Raw genomic sequence first — 24,290 nt, forward strand, 5'->3', positions numbered from 1 at the left:
CAAGCTGGTTTTATTCGTTCTACACTATAACAGGTCCCACCGTGATTTGAACTCAGATCACTGGATTCACAGTCCAGAGTGCTTACCTATACACCAGGGAATCTCCAGATGCTGCCAAATGAAGAATGTGTGCACTGGAAATGTCAACAGTGTTACACAGACAACAGTTTTAACAGTCTCTGGTTTTACTGAGCAGTCCTGAACACTCTGATGCTTGACAGGGGTTTCAAGGCTTATTGCATTTCACCGGGAGATATTTAAACTACTAGCCCTTATGACTCTGTTTGGGGTGAAACACAAAAATGGGGAAGCACTTGAAAACGAGGGGTAGGGTTATAAATTAGGAATTTGGGATTGTGTCTGGGATCGCACTTCATGCCCAAAATGTGTTTTTAGCATGATCTGAATGAGATCCGCAAGGATATTTACTTAAGAGTGTGTCTATCGTAAACCATTGTGCAACCTTTGCCTCATCTCTCTCCCTGTATTAGTTCTTTAAACACTTGCCATGAGTGTTGATTGCACAAAGTACTCTATGTCTCTGGAACAAGATGAGCTCGTTGACAATGCCATCGTGTGTCTCCCAGTTGGTGGAGTAACTGAGTCACTCATTGGGGCAAAAAAGCTATAACTAGCCAGCGGTGGGTTCCACCGAGATTTGAACTCGGATCACCGGATTCAAAGTCCAGAGTGCTCACCATTACACCGTGGAACCATTTCACCTTTTTAGGCTACTTTTGTTGAACAGTTTCTTCGAGACAATTTGATTCATTTCATTAATGTGTGCATATTGACAACTTTGAGATTGGGTGATCATGTAGCAAACTATAAAATTGTCAATACAAGGAAGTTTGGGTACATCTAAGCACTGTGTCACTCTTATCTCTGTGTGTGATGTTCATTGCATCTATCCAGATGAACTGTAACTTGTATAACATCAAAGTCTATGAATTCATCCAGAGAAGCATTAGTGGAGAACAGGTTGTTCCCCAGCATTGACTAATGTGGGAGAATGGACACAATGTGTTTTCCAAGTGTCAGCTGTTGTCCCTAATATCCAAAATTTGAAAAGACAGTTCATTGCTACCCTGGCCATCAGTGATTGATGCGTGAAGTATGGGATGTCTCAGGCAAAAAAAGAGCTTGTTGATTAAGCCACTACACATCTGTCAGCTGGTATTGGTGTTCTTCTGCCCTTTGCTGGCAACACATCAATTCATGGAGCTTTAACATATGCATTCATTTTTTCAGCAAACTCCAGAAAAAGAGTTCTTAGAGTAACCAGTATCCAATTATTGCATTACATTAATTGAACCACGTCATTTGGTAGAGTACTAGAGTCATTGAATGGAGCACAACAGAAAGAACTGTTGCCAAAGTTGCCTGCATTTATTGCACATTAAAACCTGAGACTAGCAACACAGCTCAAAGGACAAGCTGGTTTTATTTGTTCTACACTATAACAGGTCCCACCGTGATTTGAACTCAGATCACTGGATTCACAGTCCAGAGTGCTTACCTATACACCAGGGAATCTCCAGATGCTGCCAAATGAAGAATGTGTGCACTGGAAATGTCAACAGTGTTACACAGACAACAGTTTTAACAGTCTCTGGTTTTACTGAGCAGTCCTGAACACTCTGATGCTTGACAGGGGTTTCAAGGCTTATTGCATTTCACCGGGAGATATTTAAACTACTAGCCCTTATGACTCTGTTTGGGGTGAAACACAAAAATGGGGAAGCACTTGAAAACGAGGGGTAGGGTTATAAATTAGGAATTTGGGATTGTGTCTGGGATCGCACTTCATGCCCAAAATGTGTTTTTAGCATGATCTGAATGAGATCCGCAAGGATATTTACTTAAGAGTGTGTCTATCGTAAACCATTGTGCAACCTTTGCCTCATCTCTCTCCCTGTATTAGTTCTTTAAACACTTGCCATGAGTGTTGATTGCACAAAGTACTCTATGTCTCTGGAACAAGATGAGCTCGTTGACAATGCCATCGTGTGTCTCCCAGTTGGTGGAGTAACTGAGTCACTCATTGGGGCAAAAAAGCTATAACTAGCCAGCGGTGGGTTCCACCGAGATTTGAACTCGGATCACCGGATTCAAAGTCCAGAGTGCTCACCATTACACCGTGGAACCATTTCACCTTTTTAGGCTACTTTTGTTGAACAGTTTCTTCGAGACAATTTGATTCATTTCATTAATGTGTGCATATTGACAACTTTGAGATTGGGTGATCATGTAGCAAACTATAAAATTGTCAATACAAGGAAGTTTGGGTACATCTAAGCACTGTGTCACTCTTATCTCTGTGTGTGATGTTCATTGCATCTATCCAGATGAACTGTAACTTGTATAACATCAAAGTCTATGAATTCATCCAGAGAAGCATTAGTGGAGAACAGGTTGTTCCCCAGCATTGACTAATGTGGGAGAATGGACACAATGTGTTTTCCAAGTGTCAGCTGTTGTCCCTAAAATCCTACATTTGTCAGAAGTGGGATTCGAACCCACGCCGCTAGCAGAGACTGCGACCTGAACACAGCGCCTTAGACCGCTCGGCCATCCTGACAACAGAACTAGGGTTGTTTGGTACTCCAAAGAAATCCGAAAAGACAGTTCATTGCTACCCTGGCCATCAGTGATTGATGCGTGAAGTATGGGATGTCTCAGGCAAAAAAAGAGCTTGTTGATTAAGCCACTACACATCTGTCAGCTGGTATTGGTGTTCTTCTGCCCTTTGCTGGCAACACATCAATTCATGGAGCTTTAACATATGCATTCATTTTTTCAGCAAACTCCAGAAAAAGAGTTCTTAGAGTAACCAGTATCCAATTATTGCATTACATTAATTGAACCACGTCATTTGGTAGAGTACTAGAGTCATTGAATGGAGCACAACAAAAAAACTGTTGCCAAAGTTGCCTGCATTTATTGCACATTAAAACCTGAGACTAGCAACACAGCTCAAAGGACAAGCTGGTTTTATTCGTTCTACACTATAACAGGTCCCACCGTGATTTGAACTCAGATCACTGGATTCACAGTCCAGAGTGCTTACCTATACACCAGGGAATCTCCAGATGCTGCCAAATGAAGAATGTGTGCACTGGAAATGTCAACAGTGTTACACAGACAACAGTTTTAACAGTCTCTGGTTTTACTGAGCAGTCCTGAACACTCTGATGCTTGACAGGGGTTTCAAGGCTTATTGCATTTCACCGGGAGATATTTAAACTACTAGCCCTTATGACTCTGTTTGGGGTGAAACACAAAAATGGGGAAGCACTTGAAAACGAGGGGTAGGGTTATAAATTAGGAATTTGGGATTGTGTCTGGGATCGCACTTCATGCCCAAAATGTGTTTTTAGCATTATCTGAATGAGATCCGCAAGGATATTTACTTAAGAGTGTGTCTATCGTAAACCATTGTGCAACCTTTGCCTCATCTCTCTCCCTGTATTAGTTCTTTAAACACTTGCCATGAGTGTTGATTGCACAAAGTACTCTATGTCTCTGGAACAAGATGAGCTCGTTGACAATGCCATCGTGTGTCTCCCAGTTGGTGGAGTAACTGAGTCACTCATTGGGGCAAAAAAGCTATAACTAGCCAGCGGTGGGTTCCACCGAGATTTGAACTCGGATCACCGGATTCAAAGTCCAGAGTGCTCACCATTACACCGTGGAACCATTTCACCTTTTTAGGCTACTTTTGTTGAACAGTTTCTTCGAGACAATTTGATTCATTTCATTAATGTGTGCATATTGACAACTTTGAGATTGGGTGATCATGTAGCAAACTATAAAATTGTCAATACAAGGAAGTTTGGGTACATCTAAGCACTGTGTCACTCTTATCTCTGTGTGTGATGTTCATTGCATCTATCCAGATGAACTGTAACTTGTATAACATCAAAGTCTATGAATTCATCCAGAGAAGCATTAGTGGAGAACAGGTTGTTCCCCAGCATTGACTAATGTGGGAGAATGGACACAATGTGTTTTCCAAGTGTCAGCTGTTGTCCCTAAAATCCAACATTTGTCAGAAGTGGGATTCGAACCCACGCCGCTAGCAGAGACTGCGACCTGAACACAGCGCCTTAGACCGCTCGGCCATCCTGACAACAGAACTAGGGTTGTTTGGTACTCCAAAGAAATCCGAAAAGACAGTTCATTGCTACCCTGGCCATCAGTGATTGATGCGTGAAGTATGGGATGTCTCAGGCAAAAAAAGAGCTTGTTGATTAAGCCACTACACATCTGTCAGCTGGTATTGGTGTTCTTCTGCCCTTTGCTGGCAACACATCAATTCATGGAGCTTTAACATATGCATTCATTTTTTCAGCAAACTCCAGAAAAAGAGTTCTTAGAGTAACCAGTATCCAATTATTGCATTACATTAATTGAACCACGTCATTTGGTAGAGTACTAGAGTCATTGAATGGAGCACAACAGAAAGAACTGTTGCCAAAGTTGCCTGCATTTATTGCACATTAAAACCTGAGACTAGCAACACAGCTCAAAGGACAAGCTGGTTTTATTCGTTCTACACTATAACAGGTCCCACCGTGATTTGAACTCAGATCACTGGATTCACAGTCCAGAGTGCTTACCTATACACCAGGGAATCTCCAGATGCTGCCAAATGAAGAATGTGTGCACTGGAAATGTCAACAGTGTTACACAGACAACAGTTTTAACAGTCTCTGGTTTTACTGAGCAGTCCTGAACACTCTGATGCTTGACAGGGGTTTCAAGGCTTATTGCATTTCACCGGGAGATATTTAAACTACTAGCCCTTATGACTCTGTTTGGGGTGAAACACAAAAATGGGGAAGCACTTGAAAACGAGGGGTAGGGTTATAAATTAGGAATTTGGGATTGTGTCTGGGATCGCACTTCATGCCCAAAATGTGTTTTTAGCATTATCTGAATGAGATCCGCAAGGATATTTACTTAAGAGTGTGTCTATCGTAAACCATTGTGCAACCTTTGCCTCATCTCTCTCCCTGTATTAGTTCTTTAAACACTTGCCATGAGTGTTGATTGCACAAAGTACTCTATGTCTCTGGAACAAGATGAGCTCGTTGACAATGCCATCGTGTGTCTCCCAGTTGGTGGAGTAACTGAGTCACTCATTGGGGCAAAAAAGCTATAACTAGCCAGCGGTGGGTTCCACCGAGATTTGAACTCGGATCACCGGATTCAAAGTCCAGAGTGCTCACCATTACACCGTGGAACCATTTCACCTTTTTAGGCTACTTTTGTTGAACAGTTTCTTCGAGACAATTTGATTCATTTCATTAATGTGTGCATATTGACAACTTTGAGATTGGGTGATCATGTAGCAAACTATAAAATTGTCAATACAAGGAAGTTTGGGTACATCTAAGCACTGTGTCACTCTTATCTCTGTGTGTGATGTTCATTGCATCTATCCAGATGAACTGTAACTTGTATAACATCAAAGTCTATGAATTCATCCAGAGAAGCATTAGTGGAGAACAGGTTGTTCCCCAGCATTGACTAATGTGGGAGAATGGACACAATGTGTTTTCCAAGTGTCAGCTGTTGTCCCTAAAATCCTACATTTGTCAGAAGTGGGATTCGAACCCACGCCGCTAGCAGAGACTGCGACCTGAACACAGCGCCTTAGACCGCTCGGCCATCCTGACAACAGAACTAGGGTTGTTTGGTACTCCAAAGAAATCCGAAAAGACAGTTCATTGCTACCCTGGCCATCAGTGATTGATGCGTGAAGTATGGGATGTCTCAGGCAAAAAAAGAGCTTGTTGATTAAGCCACTACACATCTGTCAGCTGGTATTGGTGTTCTTCTGCCCTTTGCTGGCAACACATCAATTCATGGAGCTTTAACATATGCATTCATTTTTTCAGCAAACTCCAGAAAAAGAGTTCTTAGAGTAACCAGTATCCAATTATTGCATTACATTAATTGAACCACGTCATTTGGTAGAGTACTAGAGTCATTGAATGGAGCACAACAAAAAAACTGTTGCCAAAGTTGCCTGCATTTATTGCACATTAAAACCTGAGACTAGCAACACAGCTCAAAGGACAAGCTGGTTTTATTCGTTCTACACTATAACAGGTCCCACCGTGATTTGAACTCAGATCACTGGATTCACAGTCCAGAGTGCTTACCTATACACCAGGGAATCTCCAGATGCTGCCAAATGAAGAATGTGTGCACTGGAAATGTCAACAGTGTTACACAGACAACAGTTTTAACAGTCTCTGGTTTTACTGAGCAGTCCTGAACACTCTGATGCTTGACAGGGGTTTCAAGGCTTATTGCATTTCACCGGGAGATATTTAAACTACTAGCCCTTATGACTCTGTTTGGGGTGAAACACAAAAATGGGGAAGCACTTGAAAACGAGGGGTAGGGTTATAAATTAGGAATTTGGGATTGTGTCTGGGATCGCACTTCATGCCCAAAATGTGTTTTTAGCATTATCTGAATGAGATCCGCAAGGATATTTACTTAAGAGTGTGTCTATCGTAAACCATTGTGCAACCTTTGCCTCATCTCTCTCCCTGTATTAGTTCTTTAAACACTTGCCATGAGTGTTGATTGCACAAAGTACTCTATGTCTCTGGAACAAGATGAGCTCGTTGACAATGCCATCGTGTGTCTCCCAGTTGGTGGAGTAACTGAGTCACTCATTGGGGCAAAAAAGCTATAACTAGCCAGCGGTGGGTTCCACCGAGATTTGAACTCGGATCACCGGATTCAAAGTCCAGAGTGCTCACCATTACACCGTGGAACCATTTCACCTTTTTAGGCTACTTTTGTTGAACAGTTTCTTCGAGACAATTTGATTTATTTCATTAATGTGTGCATATTGACAACTTTGAGATTGGGTGATCATGTAGCAAACTATAAAATTGTCAATACAAGGAAGTTTGGGTACATCTAAGCACTGTGTCACTCTTATCTCTGTGTGATGTTCATTGCATCTATCCAGATGAACTGTAACTTGTATAACATCAAAGTCTATGAATTCATCCAGATAAGCATTAGTGGAGAACAGGTTGTTCCCCACCATTGACTAATGTGGGAGAATGGACCCAATGTGTTTTCCAAGTGTCAGCTGTTGTCCCTAAAATCCAGCATTTGTCAGAAGTGGGATTCGAACCCACGCCTCCAGGAGAGACTGCGACCTGAACGCAGCGCCTTAGACCGCTCGGCCATCCTGACAACAGAACTGGGGTTGTTTGGTACTCCAAAGAAATCCGAAAAGACAGTTCATTGCTACCCTGGCCATCAGTGATTGATGCGTGAAGTATGGGATGTCTCAGGCAAAAAAAGAGCTTGTTGATTAAGCCACTACACATCTGTCAGCTGGTATTGGTGTTCTTCTGCCCTTTGATGGCAACACATCAATTCATGGAGCTTTAACATATGCATTCATTTTTTCAGCAAACTCCAGAAAAAGAGTTCTTAGAGTAACCAGTATCCAATTATTGCATTACATTAATTGAACCACGTCATTTGGTAGAGTACTAGAGTCATTGAATGGAGCACAACAGAAAGAACTGTTGCCAAAGTTGCCTGCATTTATTGCACATTAAAACCTGGGACTAGCAACACAGCTCAAAGGACAAGCTGGTTTTATTCGTTCTACACTATAACAGGTCCCACCGTGATTTGAACTCAGATCACTGGATTCACAGTCCAGAGTGCTTACCTATACACCAGGGAATCTCCAGATGCTGCCAAATGAAGAATGTGTGCACTGGAAATGTCAACAGTGTTACACAGACAACAGTTTTAACAGTCTCTGGTTTTACTGAGCAGTCCTGAACACTCTGATGCTTGACAGGGGTTTCAAGGCTTATTGCATTTCACCGGGAGATATTTTGCCTACTAGCCCTTATGACTCTGTTTGGGGTGAAACACAAAAATAGGGAAGCACTTGAAAACGAGGGGTAGGGTTATAAATTAGGAATTTGGGATTGTGTCTGGGATCGCACTTCATGCCCAAAATGTGTTTTTAGCATTATCTGAATGAGATCCGCAAGGATATTTACTTAAGAGTGTGTCTATCGTAAACCATTGTGCAACCTTTGCCTCATCTCTCTCGCTGTATTAGTTCTTTAAACACTTGCCATGAGTGTTGATTGCACAAAGTACTCTATGTCTCTGGAACAAGATGAGCTCGTTGACAATGCCATCGTGTGTCTCCCAGTTGGTGGAGTAACTGAGTCACTCATTGGGGCAAAAAAGCTATAACTAGCCAGCGGTGGGTTCCACCGAGATTTGAACTCGGATCACCGGATTCAAAGTCCAGAGTGCTCACCATTACACCGTGGAACCATTTCACCTTTTTAGGCTACTTTTGTTGAACAGTTTCTTCGAGACAATTTGATTCATTTCATTAATGTGTGCATATTGACAACTTTGAGATTGGGTGATCATGTAGCAAACTATAAAATTGTCAATACAAGGAAGTTTGGGTACATCTAAGCACTGTGTCACTCTTATCTCTGTGTGATGTTCATTGCATCTATCCAGATGAACTGTAACTTGTATAACATCAAAGTCTATGAATTCATCCAGATAAGCATTAGTGGAGAACAGGTTGTTCCCCACCATTGACTAATGTGGGAGAATGGACCCAATGTGTTTTCCAAGTGTCAGCTGTTGTCCCTAATATCCAACATTTGTCAGAAGTGGGATTCGAACCCACGCCTCCAGGAGAGACTGCGACCTGAACGCAGCGCCTTAGACCGCTCGGCCATCCTGACAACAGAACTGCGGTTGTTTGGTACTCCAAAGAAATCCGAAAAGACAGTTCATTGCTACCCTGGCCATCAGTGATTGATGCGTGAAGTATGGGATGTCTCAGGCAATAAAAGAGCTTGTTGATTAAGCCACTACACATCTGTCAGCTGGTATTGACAAAAAAGCTATAACTAGCCAGCGGTGGGTTCCACCGAGATTTGAACTCGGATCACCGGATTCAAAGTCCAGAGTGCTCACCATTACACCGTGGAACCATTTCACCTTTTTAGGCTACTTTTGTTGAACAGTTTCTTCGAGACAATTTGATTCATTTCATTAATGTGTGCATATTGACAACTTTGAGATTGGGTGATCATGTAGCAAACTATAAAATTGTCAATACAAGGAAGTTTGGGTACATCTAAGCACTGTGTCACTCTTATCTCTGTGTGTGATGTTCATTGCATCTATCCAGATGAACTGTAACTTGTATAACATCAAAGTCTATGAATTCATCCAGAGAAGCATTAGTGGAGAACAGGTTGTTCCCCAGCATTGACTAATGTGGGAGAATGGACACAATGTGTTTTCCAAGTGTCAGCTGTTGTCCCTAAAATCCTACATTTGTCAGAAGTGGGATTCGAACCCACGCCTCCAGGAGAGACTGCGACCTGAACGCAGCGCCTTAGACCGCTCGGCCATCCTGACAACAGAACTGCGGTTGTTTGGTACTCCAAAGAAATCCGAAAAGACAGTTCATTGCTACCCTGGCCATCAGTGATTGATGCGTGAAGTATGGGATGTCTCAGGCAATAAAAGAGCTTGTTGATTAAGCCACTACACATCTGTCAGCTGGTATTGGTGTTCTTCTGCCCTTTGCTGGCAACACATCAATTCATGGAGCTTTAACATATGCATTCATTTTTTCAGCAAACTCCAGAAAAAGAGTTCTTAGAGTAACCAGTATCCAATTATTGCATTACATTAATTGAACCACGTCATTTGGTAGAGTACTAGAGTCATTGAATGGAGCACAACAGAAAGAACTGTTGCCAAAGTTGCCTGCATTTATTGCACATTAAAACCTGAGACTAGCAACACAGCTCAAAGGACAAGCTGGTTTTATTCGTTCTACACTATAACAGGTCCCACCGTGATTTGAACTCAGATCACTGGATTCACAGTCCAGAGTGCTTACCTATACACCAGGGAATCTCCAGATGCTGCCAAATGAAGAATGTGTGCACTGGAAATGTCAACAGTGTTACACAGACAACAGTTTTAACAGTCTCTGGTTTTACTGAGCAGTCCTGAACACTCTGATGCTTGACAGGGGTTTCAAGGCTTATTGCATTTCACCGGGAGATATTTCAACTACTAGCCCTTATGACTCTGTTTGGGGTGAAACACAAAAATAGGGAAGCACTTGAAAACGAGGGGTAGGGTTATAAATTAGGAATTTGGGATTGTGTCTGGGATCGCACTTCATGCCCAAAATGTGTTTTTAGCATTATCTGAATGAGATCCGCAAGGATATTTACTTAAGAGTGTGTCTATCGTAAACCATTGTGCAACCTTTGCCTCATCTCTCTCCCTGTATTAGTTCTTTAAACACTTGCCATGAGTGTTGATTGCACAAAGTACTCTATGTCTCTGGAACAAGATGAGCTCGTTGACAATGCCATCGTGTGTCTCCCAGTTGGTGGAGTAACTGAGTCACTCATTGGGGCAAAAAAGCTATAACTAGCCAGCGGTGGGTTCCACCGAGATTTGAACTCGGATCACCGGATTCAAAGTCCAGAGTGCTCACCATTACACCGTGGAACCATTTCACCTTTTTAGGCTACTTTTGTTGAACAGTTTCTTCGAGACAATTTGATTCATTTCATTAATGTGTGCATATTGACAACTTTGAGATTGGGTGATCATGTAGCAAACTATAAAATTGTCAATACAAGGAAGTTTGGGTACATCTAAGCACTGTGTCACTCTTATCTCTGTGTGTGATGTTCATTGCATCTATCCAGATGAACTGTAACTTGTATAACATCAAAGTCTATGAATTCATCCAGATAAGCATTAGTGGAGAACAGGTTGTTCCCCACCATTGACTAATGTGGGAGAATGGACCCAATGTGTTTTCCAAGTGTCAGCTGTTGTCCCTAAAATCCAAAATTTGAAAAGACAGTTCATTGCTACCCTGGCCATCAGTGATTGATGCGTGAAGTATGGGATGTCTCAGGCAAAAAAAGAGCTTGTTGATTAAGCCACTACACATCTGTCAGCTGGTATTGGTGTTCTTTTGCCCTTTGCTGGCAACACATCAATTCATGGAGCTTTAACATATGCATTCATTTTTTCAGCAAACTCCAGAAAAAGAGTTCTTAGAGTAACCAGTATCCAATTATTGCATTACATTAATTGAACCACGTCATTTGGTAGAGTACTAGAGTCATTGAATGGAGCACAACAGAAAGAACTGTTGCCAAAGTTGCCTGCATTTATTGCACATTAAAACCTGAGCCTAGCAACACAGCTCAAAGGACAAGCTGGTTTTATTCGTTCTACACTATAACAGGTCCCACCGTGATTTGAACTCAGATCACTGGATTCACAGTCCAGAGTGCTTACCTATACACCAGGGAATCTCCAGATGCTGCCAAATGAAGAATGTGTGCACTGGAAATGTCAACAGTGTTACACAGACAACAGTTTTAACAGTCTCTGGTTTTACTGAGCAGTCCTGAACACTCTGATGCTTGACAGGGGTTTCAAGGCTTATTGCATTTCACCGGGAGATATTTAAACTACTAGCCCTTATGACTCTGTTTGGGGTGAAACACAAAAATAGGGAAGCACTTGAAAACGAGGGGTAGGGTTATAAATTAGGAATTTGGGATTGTGTCTGGGATCGCACTTCATGCCCAAAATGTGTTTTTAGCATTATCTGAATGAGATCCGCAAGGATATTTACTTAAGAGTGTGTCTATCGTAAACCATTGTGCAACCTTTGCCTCATCTCTCTCCCTGTATTAGTTCTTTAAACACTTGCCATGAGTGTTGATTGCACAAAGTACTCTATGTCTCTGGAACAAGATGAGCTCGTTGACAATGCCATCGTGTGTCTCCCAGTTGGTGGAGTAACTGAGTCACTCATTGGGGCAAAAAAGCTATAACTAGCCAGCGGTGGGTTCCACCGAGATTTGAACTCGGATCACCGGATTCAAAGTCCAGAGTGCTCACCATTACACCGTGGAACCATTTCACCTTTTTAGGCTACTTTTGTTGAACAGTTTCTTCGAGACAATTTGATTCATTTCATTAATGTGTGCATATTGACAACTTTGAGATTGGGTGATCATGTAGCAAACTATAAAATTGTCAATACAAGGAAGTTTGGGTACATCTAAGCACTGTGTCACTCTTATCTCTGTGTGATGTTCATTGCATCTATCCAGATGAACTGTAACTTGTATAACATCAAAGTCTATGAATTCATCCAGATAAGCATTAGTGGAGAACAGGTTGTTCCCCACCATTGACTAATGTGGGAGAATGGACCCAATGTGTTTTCCAAGTGTCAGCTGTTGTCCCTAAAATCCAGCATTTGTCAGAAGTGGGATTCGAACCCACGCCTCCAGGAGAGACTGCGACCTGAACGCAGCGCCTTAGACCGCTCGGCCATCCTGACAACAGAACTGGGGTTGTTTGGTACTCCAAAGAAATCCGAAAAGACAGTTCATTGCTACCCTGGCCATCAGTGATTGATGCGTGAAGTATGGGATGTCTCAGGCAAAAAAAGAGCTTGTTGATTAAGCCACTACACATCTGTCAGCTGGTATTGGTGTTCTTCTGCCCTTTGCTGGCAACACATCAATTCATGGAGCTTTAACATATGCATTCATTTTTTCAGCAAACTCCAGAAAAAGAGTTCTTAGAGTAACCAGTATCCAATTATTGCATTACATTAATTGAACCACGTCATTTGGTAGAGTACTAGAGTCATTGAATGGAGCACAACAGAAAGAACTGTTGCCAAAGTTGCCTGCATTTATTGCACATTAAAACCTGGGACTAGCAACACAGCTCAAAGGACAAGCTGGTTTTATTCGTTCTACACTATAACAGGTCCCACCGTGATTTGAACTCAGATCACTGGATTCACAGTCCAGAGTGCTTACCTATACACCAGGGAATCTCCAGATGCTGCCAAATGAAGAATGTGTGCACTGGAAATTTCAACAGTGTTACACAGACAACAGTTTTAACAGTCTCTGGTTTTACTGAGCAGTCCTGAACACTCTGATGCTTGACAGGGGTTTCAAGGCTTATTGCATTTCACCGGGAGATATTTTGCCTACTAGCCCTTATGACTCTGTTTGGGGTGAAACACAAAAATAGGGAAGCACTTGAAAACGAGGGGTAGGGTTATAAATTAGGAATTTGGGATTGTGTCTGGGATCGCACTTCATGCCCAAAATGTGTTTTTAGCATTATCTGAATGAGATCCGCAAGGATATTTACTTAAGAGTGTGTCTATCGTAAACCATTGTGCAACCTTTGCCTCATCTCTCTCGCTGTATTAGTTCTTTAAACACTTGCCATGAGTGTTGATTGCACAAAGTACTCTATGTCTCTGGAACAAGATGAGTGAGTGCTCACCATTACACCGTGGAACCATTTCACCTTTTTAGGCTACTTTTGTTGAACAGTTTCTTCGAGACAATTTGATTCATTTCATTAATGTGTGCATATTGACAACTTTGAGATTGGGTGATCATGTAGCAAACTATAAAATTGTCAATACAAGGAAGTTTGGGTACATCTAAGCACTGTGTCACTCTTATCTCTGTGTGATGTTCATTGCATCTATCCAGATGAACTGTAACTTGTATAACATCAAAGTCTATGAATTCATCCAGATAAGCATTAGTGGAGAACAGGTTGTTCCCCACCATTGACTAATGTGGGAGAATGGACCCAATGTGTTTTCCAAGTGTCAGCTGTTGTCCCTAAAATCCAACATTTGTCAGAAGTGGGATTCGAACCCACGCCTCCAGGAGAGACTGCGACCTGAACGCAGCGCCTTAGACCGCTCGGCCATCCTGACAACAGAACTGGGGTTGTTTGGTACTCCAAAGAAATCCGAAAAGACAGTTCATTGCTACCCTGGCCATCAGTGATTGATGCGTGAAGTATGGGATGTCTCAGGCAATAAAAGAGCTTGTTGATTAAGCCACTACACATCTGTCAGCTGGTATTGGTGTTCTTCTGCCCTTTGCTGGCAACACATCAATTCATGGAGCTTTAACATATGCATTCATTTTTTCAGCAAACTCCAGAAAAAGAGTTCTTAGAGTAACCAGTATCCAATTATTGCATTACATTAATTGAACCACGTCATTTGGTAGAGTACTAGAGTCATTGAATGGAGCACAACAGAAAGAACTGTTGCCAAAGTTGCCTGCATTTATTGCACATTAAAACCTGAGACTAGCAACACAGCTCAAAGGACAAGCTGGTTTTATTCGTTCTACACTATAACAGGTCCCACCGTGATTTGAACTCAGATCACTGGATTCACAGTCCAGAGTGCTTACCTATACACCAGGGAATCTCCAGATGCTGCCAAATGAAGAATGTGTGCACTGGAAATGTCAACAGTGTTACACAGACAACAGTTTTAACAGTCTCTGGTTTTACTGAGCAGTCCTGAACACTCTGATGCTTGACAGGGGTTTCAAGGTTTATTGCATTTCACCGGGAGATATTTCAAATACTAGCCCTTATGACTCTGTTTGGGGTGAAACACAAAAATAGGGAAGCACTTGAAAACGAGGGGTAGGGTTATAAATTAGGAATTTGGGATTGTGTCTGGGATCGCACTTCATGCCCAAAATGTGTTTTTAGCATTATCTGAATGAGATCCGCAAGGATATTTACTTAAGAGTGTGTCTATCGTAAACCATTGTGCAACCTTTGCCTCATCTCTCTCCCTGTATTAGTTCTTTAAACACTTGCCATGAGTGTTGATTGCACAAAGTACTCTATGTCTCTGGAACAAGATGAGCTCGTTGACAATGCCATCGTGTGTCTCCCAGTTGGTGGAGTAACTGAGTCACTCATTGGGGCAAAAAAGCTATAACTAGCCAGCGGTGGGTTCCACCGAGATTTGAACTCTGATCACCGGATTCGAAGTCAGATCACCGGATTCAAAGTCCAGAGTGCTCACCATTACACCGTGGAACCATTTCACATTGTTAGGCTACTTTTGTTGAACAGTTTCTTCGAGACAATTTGATTCATTTCAATAATGTGTGCATATTGACAACGTTGAGATTGGGTGATCATGTAGCAAACTATAAAATTGTCAATACAAGGACGTTTGGGTACATCTAAGCACTGTGTCACTCTAATCTCTGTGTGTGATGTTCATTGCATCTACCCAGATGAACTGTAACTTGTATAACATCAAATTCTATGAATTCATGCAGATAAGCATTAGTGGAGAACAGGTTGTTCCCCACCATTGACTAATGTGGGAGAATGGACCCAATGTGTTTTCCAAGTGTCAGCTGTTGTCCCTAAAATCCAAAATTTGTCAGAAGTGGGATTCGAACCCACGCCTCCAGGAGAGACTGCGACCTGAACGCAGCGCCTTAGACCGCTCGGCCATCCTGACAACAGAGCTGGCGTTGTTTGGTACTCCAAAGAAATTCGAAAAGACAGTTCATTGCTACCCTGGCCATCAGTGATTGATGCGTGAAGTATGGGATGTCTCAGGCAAAAAAAGAGCTTGTTGATTAAGCCACTACACATCTGTCAGCTGGTATTGGTGTTCTTCTGCCCTTTGCTGGCAACACATCAATTCATGGAGCTTTAACATATGCATTCATTTTTTCAGCAAACTCCAGAAAAAGAGTTCTTAGAGTAACCAGTATCCAATTATTGCATTACATTAATTGAACCACGTCATTTGGTAGAGTACTAGAGTCATTGAATGGAGCACAACAGAAAGAACTGTTGCCAAAGTTGCCTGCATTTATTGCACATTAAAACCTGAGACTAGCAACACAGCTCAAAGGACAAGCTGGTTTTATTTGTTCTACACTATAACAGGTCCCACTGTGATTTGAACTCAGATCACTGGATTCACAGTCCAGAGTGCTTACCTATACACCAGGGAATCTCCAGATGCTGCCAAATGAAGAATGTGTGCCCTGGAAATGTCAACAGTGTTACACAGACAACAGTTTTAACAGTCTCTGGTTTTACTGAGCAGTCCTGAACACTCTGATGCTTGACAGGGGTTTCAAACTTATTGCATTTCACCGGGAGATATTTCAACTACTAGCACTTATGACTCTGTTTGGGGTGAAACACAAAAATAGGGAAGCACTTGAAAACGAGGGGTAGGGTTATAAATTAGGAATTTGGGATTGTGTCTGGGATCGCACTTCATGCCCAAAATGTGTTTTTAGCATTATCTGAATGAGATCCGCAAGGATATTTACTTAAGAGTGTGTCTATCGTAAACCATTGTGCAACCTTTGCCTCATCTCTCTCCCTGTATTAGTTCTTTAAACACTTGCCATGAGTGTTGATTGCACAAAGTACTCTAAGTCTCTGGAACAAGATGAGCTCGTTGACAATGCCACTGTGTGTCTCCCAGTTGGTGGAGTAACTGAGTCACTCATTGGGGCAAAAACCCTACAACTAGCCAGCTGTAGGTTCCACCGAGATTTGAACTCGAATCACCGGTTTCAAAGTCCAGAGTGCTCACCATTACACCGTGGAACCATTTAGCCTTGTTAGGCTACTTTTGTTGAACAGTTTCTTCGAGACAATTTGATTCATTTCATTAATCTGTGCATATTGACAACTTTGAGATTGGGTGATCATGTAGCAAACTATAAAATTGTCAATACAAGGAAGTTTGGGTACATCTAAGCACTGTGTCACTCTTATCTCTGTGTGTGACGTTCATTGCATCTATCCAGATGAACTGTAACTTGTATAACATCAAAGTCTATGAATTCATCCAGAGAAGCATTAGTGGAGAACAGGTTGTTCCCCAGCATTGACTAATGTGGGAGAATGGACACAATGTGTTTTCCAAGTGTCAGCTGTTGTCCCTAAAATCCAACATTTGTCAGAAGTGGGATTCGAACCCACGCCTCTAGCAGAGACTGCGACCTGAACACAGCGCCTTAGACCGCTCGGCCATCCTGACAACAGAACTAGGGTTGTTTGGTACTCCAAAGAAATCCGAAAAGACAGTTCATTGCTACCCTGGCCATCAGTGATTGATGCGTGAAGTATGGGATGTCTCAGGCAAAAAAAGAGCTTGTTGATTAAGCCACTACACATCTGTCAGCTGGTATTGGTGTTCTTCTGCCCTTTGCTGGCAACACATCAATTCATGGAGCTTTAACATATGCATTCATTTTTTCAGCAAACTCCAGAAAAAGAGTTCTTAGAGTAACCAGTATCCAATTATTGCATTACATTAATTGAACCACGTCATTTGGTAGAGTACTAGAGTCATTGAATGGAGCACAACAGAAAGAACTGTTGCCAAAGTTGCCTGCATTTATTGCACATTAAAACCTGAGACTAGCAACACAGCTCAAAGGACAAGCTGGTTTTATTTGTTCTACACTATAACAGGTCCCACCGTGATTTGAACTCAGATCACTGGATTCACAGTCCAGAGTGCTTACCTATACACCAGGGAATCTCCAGATGCTGCCAAATGAAGAATGTGTGCACTGGAAATGTCAACAGTGTTACACAGACAACAGTTTTAACAGTCTCTGGTTTTACTGAGCAGTCCTGAACACTCTGATGCTTGACAGGGGTTTCAAGCTTATTGCATTTCACCGGGAGATATTTAAACTACTAGCCCTTATGACTCTGTTTGGGGTGAAACACAAAAATAGGGAAGCACTTGAAAACGAGGGGTAGGGTTATAAATTAGGAATTTGGGATTGTGTCTGGGATCGCACTTCATGCCCAAAATGTGTTTTTAGCATTATCTGAATGAGATCCGCAAGGATATTTACTTAAGAGTTTGTCTATCGTAAACCATTGTGCAACCTTTGCCTCATCTCTCTCCCTGTATTAGTTCTTTAAACACTTGCCATGAGTGTTGATTGCACAAAGTACTCTATGTCTCTGGAACAAGATGAGCTCGTTGACAATGCCATCGTGTGTCTCCCAGTTGGTGGAGTAACTGAGTCACTCATTGGGGCAAAAAAGCTATAACTAGCCAGCGGTGGGTTCCACCGAGATTTGAACTCGGATCACCGGATTCAAAGTCCAGAGTGCTCACCATTACACCGTGGAACCATTTCACCTTTTTAGGCTACTTTTGTTGAACAGTTTCTTCGAGACAATTTGATTCATTTCATTAATGTGTGCATATTGACAACTTTGAGATTGGGTGATCATGTAGCAAACTATAAAATTGTCAATACAAGGAAGTTTGGGTACATCTAAGCACTGTGTCACTCTTATCTCTGTGTGATGTTCATTGCATCTATCCAGATGAACTGTAACTTGTATAACATCAAAGTCTATGAATTCATCCAGATAAGCATTAGTGGAGAACAGGTTGTTTCCCACCATTAATTAATGGACCGAATGTGTTTTCCAAGTGTCAGCTGTTGTCCCTAAAATCCAGCATTTGTCAGAAGTGGGATTCGAACCCACGCATTTTAGCATTATCTGAATGAGATCCGCAAGGATATTTACTTAAGAGTTTGTCTATCGTAAACCATTGTGCAACCTTTGCCTCATCTCTCTCCCTGTATTAGTTCTTTAAACACTTGCCATGAGTGTTGATTGCACAAAGTACTCTATGTCTCTGGAACAAGATGAGCTCGTTGACAATGCCATCGTGTGTCTCCCAGTTGGTGGAGTAACTGAGTCACTCATTGGGGCAAAAAAGCTATAACTAGCCAGCGGTGGGTTCCACCGAGATTTGAACTCGGATCACCGGATTCAAAGTCCAGAGTGCTCACCATTACACCGTGGAACCATTTCACCTTTTTAGGCTACTTTTGTTGAACAGTTTCTTCGAGACAATTTGATTCATTTCATTAATGTGTGCATATTGACAACTTTGAGATTGGGTGATCATGTAGCAAACTATAAAATTGTCAATACAAGGAAGTTTGGGTACATGTAAGCACTGTGTCACTCTTATCTCTGTGTGATGTTCATTGCATCTATCCAGATGAACTGTAACTTGTATAACATCAAAGTCTATGAATTCATCCAGATAAGCATTAGTGGAGAACAGGTTGTTTCCCACCATTGATTAATGGACCAAATGTGTTTTCCAAGTGTCAGCTGTTGTCCCTAAAATCCAGCATTTGTCAGAAGTGGGATTCGAACCCACGCCTCCAGGAGAGACTGCGACCTGAACGCAGTGCCTTAGACCGCTCGGCCATCCTGACAACAGAACTGGGGTTGTTTGGTACTCCAAAGAAATCCGAAAAGACAGTTCATTGCTACCCTGGCCATCAGTGATTGATGCGTGAAGTATGGGATGTCTCAGGCAAAAAAAGAGCTTGTTGATTAAGCCACTACACATCTGTCAGCTGGTATTGGTGTTCTTCTGCCCTTTGCTGGCAACACATCAATTCATGGAGCTTTAACATATGCATTCATTTTTTCAGCAAACTCCAGAAAAAGAGTTCTTAGAGTAACCAGTATCCAATTATTGCATTACATTAATTGAACCACGTCATTTGGTAGAGTACTAGAGTCATTGAATGGAGCACAACAGAAAGAACTGTTGCCAAAGTTGCCTGCATTTATTGCACATTAAAACCTGAGACTAGCAACACAGCTCAAAGGACAAGCTGGTTTTATTTGTTCTACACTATAACAGGTCCCACCGTGATTTGAACTCAGATCACTGGATTCACAGTCCAGAGTGCTTACCTAGACACCAGGGAATCTCCAGATGCTGCCAAATGAAGAATGTGTGCACTGGAAATGTCAACAGTGTTACACAGACAACAGTTTTAACAGTCTCTGGTTTTACTGAGCAGTCCTGAACACTCTGATGCTTGACAGGGGTTTCAAGGCTTATTGCATTTCACCGGGAGATATTTCAACTACTAGCCCTTATGACTCTGTTTGGGGTGAAACACAAAAATAGGGAAGCACTTGAAAACGAGGGGTAGGGTTATAAATTAGAAATTTGGGATTGTGTCTGGGATCGCACTTCATGCCCAAAATGTGTTTTTAGCATTATCTGAATGAGATCCGCAAGGATATTTACTTAAGAGTGTGTGAGTGTGTCTATCGTAAACCATTGTGCAACCTTTGCCTCATCTCTCTCCCTGTATTAGTTCTTTAAACACTTGCCATGAGTGTTGATTGCACAAAGTACTCTATGTCTCTGGAACAAGATGAGCTCGTTGACAATGCCATCGTGTGTCTCCCAGTTGGTGGAGTAACTGAGTCACTCATTGGGGCAAAAAAGCTATAACTAGCCAGCGGTGGGTTCCACCGAGATTTGAACTCGGATCACCGGATTCAAAGTCCAGAGTGCTCACCATTACCCCGTGGAACCATTTTACATTGTTAGGCTACTTTTGTTGAACAGTTTCTTCGAGACAATTTGATTCATTTCAATAATGTGTGCATATTGACAACTTTGAGATTGGGTGATCATGTAGCAAACTATAAAATTGTCAATACAAGGACATTTGGGTACATGTAAGCACTGTGTCACTCTAATCTCTGTGTGTGATGTTCATTGCATCTATCCAGATGAACTGTAACTTGTATAACATCAAATTCTATGAATTCATGCAGATAAGCATTAGTGGAGAACAGGTTGTTCCCCACCATTGACTAATGTGGGAGAATGGACCCAATGTGTTTTCCAAGTGTCAGCTGTTGTCCCTAAAATCCAAAATTTGTCAGAAGTGGGATTCGAACCCACGCCTCCAGGAGAGACTGCGACCTGAACGCAGCGCCTTAGACCGCTCGGCCATCCTGACAACAGAGCTGGCGTTGTTTGGTACTCCAAAGAAATTCGAAAAGACAGTTCATTGCTACCCTGGCCATCAGTGATTGATGCGTGAAGTATGGGATGTCTCAGGCAAAAAAAGAGCTTGTTGATTAAGCCACTACACATCTGTCAGCTGGTATTGGTGTTCTTCTGCCCTTTGCTGGCAACACATCAATTCATGGAGCTTTAACATATGCATTCATTTTTTCAGCAAACTCCAGAAAAAGAGTTCTTAGAGTAACCAGTATCCAATTATTGCATTACATTAATTGAACCACGTCATTTGGTAGAGTACTAGAGTCATTGAATGGAGCACAACAGAAAGAACTGTTGCCAAAGTTGCCTGCATTTATTGCACATTAAAACCTGAGACTAGCAACACAGCTCAAAGGACAAGCTGGTTTTATTTGTTCTACACTATAACAGGTCCCACTGTGATTTGAACTCAGATCACTGGATTCACAGTCCAGAGTGCTTACCTATACACCAGGGAATCTCCAGATGCTGCCAAATGAAGAATGTGTGCACTGGAAATGTCAACAGTGTTACACAGACAACAGTTTTAACAGTCTCTGGTTTTACTGAGCAGTCCTGAACACTCTGATGCTTGACAGGGGTTTCAAGCTTATTGCATTTCACCGGGAGATATTTAAACTACTAGCCCTTATGACTCTGTTTGGGGTGAAACACAAAAATAGGGAAGCACTTGAAAACGAGGGGTAGGGTTATAAATTAGGAATTTGGGATTGTGTCTGGGATCGCACTTCATGCCCAAAATGTGTTTTTAGCATTATCTGAATGAGATCCGCAAGGATATTTACTTAAGAGTTTGTCTATCGTAAACCATTGTGCAACCTTTGCCTCATCTCTCTCCCTGTATTAGTTCTTTAAACACTTGCCATGAGTGTTGATTGCACAAAGTACTCTAAGTCTCTGGAACAAGATGAGCTCGTTGACAATGCCACTGTGTGTCTCCCAGTTGGTGGAGTAACTGAGTCACTCGTTGGGGCAAAAACCCTACAACTAGCCAGCTGTAGGTTACACCGAGATTTGAACTCGAATCACCGGTTTCAAAGTCCAGAGTGCTCACCATTACACCGTGGAACCATTTAGCCTTGTTAGGCTACTTTTGTTGAACAGTTTCTTCGAGACAATTTGATTCATTTCATTAATCTGTGCATATTGACAACTTTGAGATTGGGTGATCATGTAGCAAACTATAAAATTGTCAATACAAGGAAGTTTGGGTACATCTAAGCACTGTGTCACTCTTATCTCTGTGTGTGATGTTCATTGCATCTATCCAGATGAACTGTAACTTGTATAACATCAAAGTCTATGAATTCATCCAGAGAAGCATTAGTGGAGAACAGGTTGTTCCCCAGCATTGACTAATGTGGGAGAATGGACACAATGTGTTTTCCAAGTGTCAGCTGTTGTCCCTAAAATCCAACATTTGTCAGAAGTGGGATTCGAACCCACGCCTCTAGCAGAGACTGCGACCTGAACACAGCGCCTTAGACCGCTCGGCCATCCTGACAACAGAACTAGGGTTGTTTGGTACTCCAAAGAAATCCGAAAAGACAGTTCATTGCTACCCTGGCCATCAGTGATTGATGCGTGAAGTATGGGATGTCTCAGGCAAAAAAAGAGCTTGTTGATTAAGCCACTACACATCTGTCAGCTGGTATTGGTGTTCTTCTGCCCTTTGCTGGCAACACATCAATTCATGGAGCTTTAACATATGCATTCATTTTTTCAGCAAACTCCAGAAAAAGAGTTCTTAGAGTAACCAGTATCCAATTATTGCATTACATTAATTGAACCACGTCATTTGGTAGAGTACTAGAGTCATTGAATGGAGCACAACAGAAAGAACTGTTGCCAAAGTTGCCTGCATTTATTGCACATTAAAACCTGAGACTAGCAACACAGCTCAAAGGACAAGCTGGTTTTATTTGTTCTACACTATAACAGGTCCCACCGTGATTTGAACTCAGATCACTGGATTCACAGTCCAGAGTGCTTACCTATACACCAGGGAATCTCCAGATGCTGCCAAATGAAGAATGTGTGCACTGGAAATGTCAACAGTGTTACACAGACAACAGTTTTAACAGTCTCTGGTTTTACTGAGCAGTCCTGAACACTCTGATGCTTGACAGGGGTTTCAAGGCTTATTGCATTTCACCGGGAGATATTTAAACTACTAGCCCTTATGACTCTGTTTGGGGTGAAACACAAAAATGGGGAAGCACTTGAAAACGAGGGGTAGGGTTATAAATTAGGAATTTGGGATTGTGTCTGGGATCGCACTTCATGCCCAAAATGTGTTTTTAGCATGATCTGAATGAGATCCGCAAGGATATTTACTTAAGAGTGTGTCTATCGTAAACCATTGTGCAACCTTTGCCTCATCTCTCTCCCTGTATTAGTTCTTTAAACACTTGCCATGAGTGTTGATTGCACAAAGTACTCTATGTCTCTGGAACAAGATGAGCTCGTTGACAATGCCATCGTGTGTCTCCCAGTTGGTGGAGTAACTGAGTCACTCATTGGGGCAAAAAAGCTATAACTAGCCAGCGGTGGGTTCCACCGAGATTTGAACTCGGATCACCGGATTCAAAGTCCAGAGTGCTCACCATTACACCGTGGAACCATTTCACCTTTTTAGGCTACTTTTGTTGAACAGTTTCTTCGAGACAATTTGATTCATTTCATTAATGTGTGCATATTGACAACTTTGAGATTGGGTGATCATGTAGCAAACTATAAAATTGTCAATACAAGGAAGTTTGGGTACATCTAAGCACTGTGTCACTCTTATCTCTGTGTGTGATGTTCATTGCATCTATTCAGATGAACTGTAACTTGTATAACATCAAAGTCTATGAATTCATCCAGAGAAGCATTAGTGGAGAACAGGTTGTTCCCCAGCATTGACTAATGTGGGAGAATGGACACAATGTGTTTTCCAAGTGTCAGCTTTTGTCCCTAAAATCCAACATTTGTCAGAAGTGGGATTCGAACCCACGCCGCTAGCAGAGACTGCGACCTGAACACAGCGCCTTAGACCGCTCGGCCATCCTGACAACAGAACTAGGGTTGTTTGGTACTCCAAAGAAATCCGAAAAGACAGTTCATTGCTACCCTGGCCATCAGTGATTGATGCGTGAAGTATGGGATGTCTCAGGCAAAAAAAGAGCTTGTTGATTAAGCCACTACACATCTGTCAGCTGGTATTGGTGTTCTTCTGCCCTTTGCTGGCAACACATCAATTCATGGAGCTTTAACATATGCATTCATTTTTTCAGCAAACTCCAGAAAAAGAGTTCTTAGAGTAACCAGTATCCAATTATTGCATTACATTAATTGAACCACGTCATTTGGTAGAGTACTAGAGTCATTGAATGGAGCACAACAGAAAGAACTGTTGCCAAAGTTGCCTGCATTTATTGCACATTAAAACCTGAGACTAGCTACACAGCTCAAAGGA

The 24,290-nt window shown here is 42.0% G+C and overlaps 26 non-coding genes across 26 annotated transcripts; all 26 read right to left on the minus strand.

Moving 5' to 3' along the window:
- Positions 1-643: 643 nt before the first annotated feature.
- trnaq-uug (transfer RNA glutamine (anticodon UUG)) lies at positions 644-715 on the minus strand. Its single transcript has one exon. It is a non-coding gene; the product is annotated as a tRNA-Gln (tRNA).
- Positions 716-2,076: 1,361 nt separating this feature from the next.
- Positions 2,077-2,148, minus strand: trnaq-uug (transfer RNA glutamine (anticodon UUG)). Its single transcript has one exon. It is a non-coding gene; the product is annotated as a tRNA-Gln (tRNA).
- Positions 2,149-2,498: 350 nt separating this feature from the next.
- On the minus strand, positions 2,499-2,581 carry trnal-cag (transfer RNA leucine (anticodon CAG)). The gene has a single exon. It is a non-coding gene; the product is annotated as a tRNA-Leu (tRNA).
- A 1,046-nt stretch (positions 2,582-3,627) lies between these two features.
- trnaq-uug (transfer RNA glutamine (anticodon UUG)) lies at positions 3,628-3,699 on the minus strand. Its single transcript has one exon. It is a non-coding gene; the product is annotated as a tRNA-Gln (tRNA).
- Positions 3,700-4,049: 350 nt separating this feature from the next.
- trnal-cag (transfer RNA leucine (anticodon CAG)) lies at positions 4,050-4,132 on the minus strand. The gene has a single exon. It is a non-coding gene; the product is annotated as a tRNA-Leu (tRNA).
- A 1,047-nt stretch (positions 4,133-5,179) lies between these two features.
- On the minus strand, positions 5,180-5,251 carry trnaq-uug (transfer RNA glutamine (anticodon UUG)). Its single transcript has one exon. It is a non-coding gene; the product is annotated as a tRNA-Gln (tRNA).
- A 350-nt stretch (positions 5,252-5,601) lies between these two features.
- trnal-cag (transfer RNA leucine (anticodon CAG)) lies at positions 5,602-5,684 on the minus strand. The gene has a single exon. It is a non-coding gene; the product is annotated as a tRNA-Leu (tRNA).
- Positions 5,685-6,730: 1,046 nt separating this feature from the next.
- trnaq-uug (transfer RNA glutamine (anticodon UUG)) lies at positions 6,731-6,802 on the minus strand. The gene has a single exon. It is a non-coding gene; the product is annotated as a tRNA-Gln (tRNA).
- Positions 6,803-7,150: 348 nt separating this feature from the next.
- Positions 7,151-7,233, minus strand: trnal-cag (transfer RNA leucine (anticodon CAG)). Its single transcript has one exon. It is a non-coding gene; the product is annotated as a tRNA-Leu (tRNA).
- A 1,047-nt stretch (positions 7,234-8,280) lies between these two features.
- Positions 8,281-8,352, minus strand: trnaq-uug (transfer RNA glutamine (anticodon UUG)). Its single transcript has one exon. It is a non-coding gene; the product is annotated as a tRNA-Gln (tRNA).
- Positions 8,353-8,700: 348 nt separating this feature from the next.
- On the minus strand, positions 8,701-8,783 carry trnal-cag (transfer RNA leucine (anticodon CAG)). Its single transcript has one exon. It is a non-coding gene; the product is annotated as a tRNA-Leu (tRNA).
- A 180-nt stretch (positions 8,784-8,963) lies between these two features.
- On the minus strand, positions 8,964-9,035 carry trnaq-uug (transfer RNA glutamine (anticodon UUG)). The gene has a single exon. It is a non-coding gene; the product is annotated as a tRNA-Gln (tRNA).
- Positions 9,036-9,385: 350 nt separating this feature from the next.
- On the minus strand, positions 9,386-9,468 carry trnal-cag (transfer RNA leucine (anticodon CAG)). Its single transcript has one exon. It is a non-coding gene; the product is annotated as a tRNA-Leu (tRNA).
- A 1,047-nt stretch (positions 9,469-10,515) lies between these two features.
- Positions 10,516-10,587, minus strand: trnaq-uug (transfer RNA glutamine (anticodon UUG)). The gene has a single exon. It is a non-coding gene; the product is annotated as a tRNA-Gln (tRNA).
- A 1,361-nt stretch (positions 10,588-11,948) lies between these two features.
- trnaq-uug (transfer RNA glutamine (anticodon UUG)) lies at positions 11,949-12,020 on the minus strand. Its single transcript has one exon. It is a non-coding gene; the product is annotated as a tRNA-Gln (tRNA).
- A 348-nt stretch (positions 12,021-12,368) lies between these two features.
- On the minus strand, positions 12,369-12,451 carry trnal-cag (transfer RNA leucine (anticodon CAG)). The gene has a single exon. It is a non-coding gene; the product is annotated as a tRNA-Leu (tRNA).
- Positions 12,452-13,787: 1,336 nt separating this feature from the next.
- Positions 13,788-13,870, minus strand: trnal-cag (transfer RNA leucine (anticodon CAG)). The gene has a single exon. It is a non-coding gene; the product is annotated as a tRNA-Leu (tRNA).
- A 1,489-nt stretch (positions 13,871-15,359) lies between these two features.
- Positions 15,360-15,442, minus strand: trnal-cag (transfer RNA leucine (anticodon CAG)). The gene has a single exon. It is a non-coding gene; the product is annotated as a tRNA-Leu (tRNA).
- A 1,468-nt stretch (positions 15,443-16,910) lies between these two features.
- On the minus strand, positions 16,911-16,993 carry trnal-cag (transfer RNA leucine (anticodon CAG)). Its single transcript has one exon. It is a non-coding gene; the product is annotated as a tRNA-Leu (tRNA).
- A 1,046-nt stretch (positions 16,994-18,039) lies between these two features.
- On the minus strand, positions 18,040-18,111 carry trnaq-uug (transfer RNA glutamine (anticodon UUG)). Its single transcript has one exon. It is a non-coding gene; the product is annotated as a tRNA-Gln (tRNA).
- Positions 18,112-18,730: 619 nt separating this feature from the next.
- trnaq-uug (transfer RNA glutamine (anticodon UUG)) lies at positions 18,731-18,802 on the minus strand. The gene has a single exon. It is a non-coding gene; the product is annotated as a tRNA-Gln (tRNA).
- A 338-nt stretch (positions 18,803-19,140) lies between these two features.
- On the minus strand, positions 19,141-19,223 carry trnal-cag (transfer RNA leucine (anticodon CAG)). Its single transcript has one exon. It is a non-coding gene; the product is annotated as a tRNA-Leu (tRNA).
- A 1,477-nt stretch (positions 19,224-20,700) lies between these two features.
- Positions 20,701-20,783, minus strand: trnal-cag (transfer RNA leucine (anticodon CAG)). Its single transcript has one exon. It is a non-coding gene; the product is annotated as a tRNA-Leu (tRNA).
- A 1,468-nt stretch (positions 20,784-22,251) lies between these two features.
- On the minus strand, positions 22,252-22,334 carry trnal-cag (transfer RNA leucine (anticodon CAG)). Its single transcript has one exon. It is a non-coding gene; the product is annotated as a tRNA-Leu (tRNA).
- Positions 22,335-23,381: 1,047 nt separating this feature from the next.
- Positions 23,382-23,453, minus strand: trnaq-uug (transfer RNA glutamine (anticodon UUG)). Its single transcript has one exon. It is a non-coding gene; the product is annotated as a tRNA-Gln (tRNA).
- Positions 23,454-23,803: 350 nt separating this feature from the next.
- trnal-cag (transfer RNA leucine (anticodon CAG)) lies at positions 23,804-23,886 on the minus strand. The gene has a single exon. It is a non-coding gene; the product is annotated as a tRNA-Leu (tRNA).
- Between the last annotated feature and the right edge of the window lie 404 nt (positions 23,887-24,290).

This window comes from Channa argus, chromosome 2 (assembly GCF_033026475.1).
Source record: "Channa argus isolate prfri chromosome 2, Channa argus male v1.0, whole genome shotgun sequence".
NCBI lineage: Eukaryota > Metazoa > Chordata > Actinopteri > Anabantiformes > Channidae > Channa > Channa argus.